This window comes from Quercus suber, unplaced genomic scaffold (assembly GCF_002906115.3).
Source record: "Quercus suber isolate HL8 unplaced genomic scaffold, Cork oak 2.0 scaffold_123A, whole genome shotgun sequence".
Lineage (NCBI taxonomy): Eukaryota > Viridiplantae > Streptophyta > Magnoliopsida > Fagales > Fagaceae > Quercus > Quercus suber.
The window spans coordinates 289,147-295,609 of record NW_027071806.1 but is presented as its reverse complement, the minus strand read 5'-3'; positions in this window follow the sequence as shown (position 1 = coordinate 295,609).

Genomic DNA, 6,463 nt, shown 5'->3' with positions numbered 1-6,463 from the left:
GAGAGAGAGAGAGAGAGAGAGAGAGAGAGAGAGAGAGAGAGAGAGAGAGAGAGAGAGAGAGAAGAAGAAGAAGAAGAAGAAGAAGATGATGATGATGATGATGATGAAGAAAAAGAAGAATAGTTACTATTAAGTGTTAACTTTTTACATTTTAGGAAGAAAATGTTATTAATTTGAAAGAATAGTTATAATTTAGAAGCAATTATTTTTCCTAATAAAAGTACAATAACAACTGAATAGTTAATACTATATTGTAGTGCAGGGGCAGAACTATGAAGTTACATGAGGGATTTTTAAAATTCTTTTAATCAGATATGTAATACATAATATTTGAGGGTTTTTTTTTTTTTTTTTTTTTTGTTTTGTTTTTGTTTTTGTTTTTGTTTTTGTTTTGTTCTTAGCAAGATAATTTTACAATTGAGTATTATTATCATTATTATTTTTTACAGATATGCTAGAGTTTCAACTTATAACATTTACTTTATGATAATTGCTCTTATTATTAGACCAAGATGTCAATTGATTTTTGGTATAGACAAGGTTCAAACCCTAGAATGAAAAATCTTTTATTTGATGATAATAGACTTTATTAGTTGAGCACTTGAGTTAATTAGAACTCATATTGAGTATCATTATTAATTATATATTTTCTATACAATAATAAATTTTTAATTAAAATAATTAGATATCAATATATATTGAATATATAATTGAGTTATTTATTCACAGCTAGTTCTAGATTCTAGAGAAACGTATGAATCTTTTAAAAAAATTAATTGATATTTATTTTTTAATAAACATTATTTATCCACAAGAATTTAAAAATCATGAAAAATTAGGGTTGAGAATGGTACTTTATATTATGAGCATAATATAGTTCAACATTTGGATTTCAAAAAAATTGTTAAATATTTTTTAATTGTCACAATAACTAGTAAGGACTAAAAACTTAATGTCTTATTAATTTGTTTATAGAGTAGTTGTACTTATATTTATTCTTCAAGTTTCTATTATAACTATGAAGTATGAAACAAGTATTTGCAGTTATAAATATTATCGAAATTGAATTTCCCAAAAAAAAATAAAAGGTAATATTACAACCGACTTTTGGGTCCATATTTTAGTCCCTTTGATATAAAAGCCAAGTTGCGTCTGTAAGGTTGAAATTTATCAACCATATTGTTGGCTTTATTCCGTGCCAATTTGCTTGTAATTTTGCATTTAGTAACCCTGTATTTAGATGGGATTTATGTAAGGGTAGTGTGTGAAGAGAGTGTGAAGAAAAGCTCAAGTTTGTGCAAAGAAGCAAAGTTTCGTGGCTAGGACTCGCGGCTGATTCACGACTGGCAAGCCGCCAACTGCAGGCACGTGAGAAGCACACAGGGGAGCTGAAGGGTCGCGCCAGCTGTCGCACTATAGGACAAAAGTCCCAGGCTGGCCAGGCCGTTATCTCGCGACTTGAACTCGCGACTTGGACAAGTTGTGAGGTCAAGCCGCCAAGTTACCCGTTTGGTAAAAATTGACTCTTCGTATTCCAAACAACCACTATATATAGACCCTTATACCCACGAAATCAAGAGAGCTTCCAGAGAGAATTTTTGTGAGAGAAACGCTAGAGAAAAACAAGATTGCCTCATTCCCAATCTTTACTAAGAGACTCTACAAATTTCTCTACTCTTTTTCTCTCCATTGATACATCCTTGAGAGGCTATTTACCAAATCATTTTCTCATCATACCCACGTCTGTGAGAAGGTACATTTGGTGCTAAGGGAAGCAGTTTGGAAGGGACCAATGACTATTGGTTGATGCTATGGTTTAGTAGCGGAATTCGGTAAGCTAAAGAAGAAATAAGTTCTGCGTAACTTTGTTGGAGCAAGAAGTTTGGAGGGCTTAGGTACACTAGGTAGATTAGGCTTGGAGGGTTTTCTGCTGTTCATGTATCCCAACTACATTCTTTAGTAGATTATTTACCGCTTGGAGGGTGGCGGAGAGGTTTTACGCCGAGAGCTTTGGTTTCCTCTTCGATAACACATCGCGTGTTGTCCTTGTGTTTGCATCTCTCTTCCTTTATCTTTGCCTTTTATTTTTTGTTGTGGATGTGATTATAATTGGCTTAGATTGTTTATCAATTCTATATTTAGCTTATGTTCATGTTCCGCACATTAATTATTTGATAATAAGCTTGTATTGATATTTTGTAATTTGGGGTTTAAACGTTCAAAGGTGTTTTATACGCATTTTGAACTCTCAGCGTCCTTCTTATAGAATGTGTTTTCCATATCAAATGTGCTTCTAAATACACAACAATTTTCATAATAGTTGGGTTGACTGTTTTTTATTAATTTTATTTGAATCCACCACTAATATTATTTTCCTATTCACCATACTTATTGATCTGTATTTGGTTATTGCATTAGTGGCACATACATGATACAACATTTACATGGCTGCTCGAGCCAATAGGCAATCAAGACTTTTTGGTGATCACCATTTTTATTTATTTATTTTTGGTTGATATTTTGATAATTACCATGGGAGATAAGGTATTTAAACTCTGGACATTTCGGTTGGAAATCCAACCATTTGAATTACAAGTGGATAGGCACACAAATAGGGGATAGGACTCGTTAGGCCTTGGATTTTTTTTTTCATCATTCATAACTCTTCACTAAATTTTCGTCACTCTTCACTCATCATTCGTCACTCATCACTTAAAATACCCCAATTTTCCCAACCCCACCATTTGGCACATATTTTCAGCTTCTTATCACTCAAAATTTTCTGTTGTTTGTGGGACCCACTGCCTGAGCACATGTTAGTGAGTATAGTTAGCCTACCTGCCTCCCTAAACTCTTTTCATTTCATTTTCTTCTCCTTCAATCACCATTGCCCTATTACTCTCCCAACACAAACTCGAACCCAGCTAAGGTAGAAGACAATTGATGTTGATCGGTGTAGTAGCAGCGTCGATCGATGTTGATCCTCCGACTTGTAGTGACGGTGCCGATCGGTGTTGATCTCCCACCTTCTCAACCCAGCGCCGATCTCCTTCTTTTTTTTTTTTTTTTTTTTTTCTAGAACAGCTGTGATGAGAGAGGTCGAGCTTGTGAAATCATGAAGCAGTAGCGGCGAGGGAGAGGGTGGCAGCCACGAAGGATGTTTGTGGGTTTGTGAAATCTTGAAGCAGCGGCGGCTATGGAGTCAGACCCATGGTGAACATGTTTGTGGGTTTGTGTTTCTGTGTTAGTGTGTATGATTTAACTCATGTGTTTATGGGTTTGATTTTCTGGGTTTGAGAAATCGATACCCATGTGTTTTTAAATTTTTTTTTTTAATAAAGTATATTTGGTGTTTTTGTGAAGAAGAAAAGAAAGAAAAAGAAGAAAAAAATGCCATTGGAGTGAGTCTGTGAAGAAGAAAGAAAGAAAAAAAGAAAAAGAAAGAAGAAGAAAATACTACCCGTTGGAGCATTTGTTGCTACAGTGATGGAACAACACTCTGCTCCGTGGGACCCAATTGTGCTGTAAATTACAGAAAATGCCACTGATTTAACATAACTCAAAACTCAAAAAAATTGAAAACAGCCCGGAGGAGTTTCCAAGTTTGATAACTCATATCCCAAAAATCTCAATTTTGTTAACTGAGTTAACATCCCGAAAAAAAGCCAAACAAACATTATACATGTGGGGCCCACGAGTTTTGAGATATGAGTTAACAAAACTTAGTTTTGTTAATTGAGTTTGGCAAAATCCAAACAACACCTTAGTCATTAGCATTAGATGATTTTTTTTTTTCCCGGCTAGAACAAAATTGAAGGAAAAGCTATTCCCACAAGTAGTTGGGCTTATTGAGCGTCGCCCACCACTATGGACGTGGGAATAACAACCCACATAACATGATTTAAAAGGTACTACCTAGTACCTATTTTAGAAAAAAAGAAAAAGAAAAAGAAAAGAAATAATCTATTAACTTGCAAATTATGCACATCGCTTTATTATTGTTGATGTTGTAAATTGAAATATATAAAAATAAAATTATTTTAGAAATGGGGATATTTTTTGGATAGGAGAAAGCTTTACTATTTAATAATCCGAAAATAGTAATATCTTCTCTCACATATATTTAACTAATAAAACCACATTAGCACGTAAAAAGGTGAAGTGCTGTAAATTTTCAGATTAGTGAATAATTACTTGAAAGTGGAAAGATAATAAGAGTAAGAACATTGGCATGGATAATTAATTAGGATTGCCACTGAAATGTTCAACATCTATTTCGTATACATCTACGTTGACCATAAAAATGGGTTTAATTTTGCAGATAGTTGAGTAACGAATTGATTAGGATTGCCACTGATTTGCTCAACATCCATTTTTTTGATTCCCTATATAATAATCCCTTTTCATCAAATATTCACTTGGTGAATGAGAAATTTCAATAAAACTATTTGATTAGAGATGTGATTAGTTTATTTATTTATTTATTGATGAACTAGAGATGTGATTAGTTGCCCTTTGATGAATAATATATTTTTATATATTCTTTAATAAAACTTTGAAAGATCAAATAAACAAATTAAGGGAGAAACAATTTCCACAATGAAATGGGTGGGACAAAGCATATTCCATGTCATAATCAGCATGATTAATTAAGTGTTCCCCACCACCCTTAGCTTATCTATAAAGGGATTGACTATTATTTTTCATTTTTCCGAAGCATATACTTAGCTTTAATTTTTTGAAGCCAAAAACTAATATCTAAATTACTGTGGAACTAAAGATGTTCCCAAGTCTCAACAACCATTATGTTCAAAGTTCAAACCCCCAATAAAGAGAATTTATCCCCCTTCACCAACTTTTCATTTGGTGATTATTATTTATTAATTTTCAAGAAACTACCACTGGCTTATATGTCCTTGACTAATTATTTGTTTTTCCTACTTTCAATTAAAGTAAAGTATTCTGACCAAAGAAAAAAAAAAGAAAAAGCAGCAATCTCTTTGAGTATTAGCACCTCTAAAGCAGGAATTTCCGCATCATATAAAGAGCATATCTACCGGTTTGCGGGACACCATTCTAAGTGAAGCGTATGAGTATCTTTTCTTCTAAATATTGCAGAGGTCAGCATTATTTGTCACTAAAATATTAGAATAAAAATAAGGAGAGAATTAAGCAACAACAAAAGAGCTAGAGAGAGAAAAAATGCAGTGTTTTAGCCAATGTTCAAAGAATGAACCAGAGTATTTATAAGAGGCTAAATCCTAAACTAACCACATGTTAAACCATGGTTACAAGAATTGTTGTATAAGTAATACTTTGTTTAAGATAAAGCTTGAGTCATGACTTTAGGCTTGCGATATTAAAAAAAAAAAAAACTTTATGAACCTTATTTATGTTTCATTTGTTATGAAATAAAATACTGTCAAATGTAAAATTAAACCATGGTTACAACAATTACTTGTTTGGTATGACAAGTAAATTTTTTTAAGCAAACCACCAAAATCGATGGCCCAACACCAAAGTTGTTGATGCCGAAGGTCTGGTGACCGGACTATTGGAACCAACAGTCAAAGCTGTGGCTCCAGCGACCAAACTATCGACGATCATCATTGGAGCAGTATTTCCAGTGATTGGACTACCAACACCAGTCCACAAAACGACGTCATCGATTATCGGACCTCCGAGACCGGTTGTGTTGCGGTGTCTCTGGCAACTGCCGACACCAATCACTAGTGATGTATATTCTACCACCAGACCACTTGGACTAGTTGTCATAGCGAAGACTTTGAACATCGGACCACTGGCATTGGTCTCGAAAGGGAGTCACCAGCCATCGGACCATCGACACAAGTCGACGGAGTGGAGTCATTGGCCATCGGATCACTAGCACTAGTTGACGGGGCGAAGTCTTTGGACATCGAACCGTTAGCACTTGTAACTAGACATCAAACCGATAACACAAGTTGCCGGAGCAGAGTCTTTAGCCACGGGACTGCCATCACGGGTTGCCGGAGAGAAGTCTCAAGCCATCAAACCACTGGCACCAGTCATTGGAGGGGTTTCTCTGGCTACTAGACTAGTGACCTAGTAATTTGATGTGAGAGGGGAAGCTACTCTGTGTTTTTGGAAAATGTTTTACCAAATTTTCAAAAATAAAATATTTTACAACATTTTATAAAAGATTTTACGGTCAACAGAAAATATTTTACAAGTTTGATTATATTTTAACTACAAACAAATACCTGAAAATAAAAAAAAAAATTTAAAAAAAAAATTTTACTTCACAACAATTAGAGCGTTAGTATGTAATTCATTTTTTAAACTTATGTCAAATTTGCGGAGTCTTCCAAGTTTCCAGCCTGAAAAGATAACCAAATCTTTAAAATGGGGAAGGATCAACAAGTAACTGAGATGTCAAAGCCTGTATATAACTCATGACCCAAAAGAAAAAAAATTCCATTTA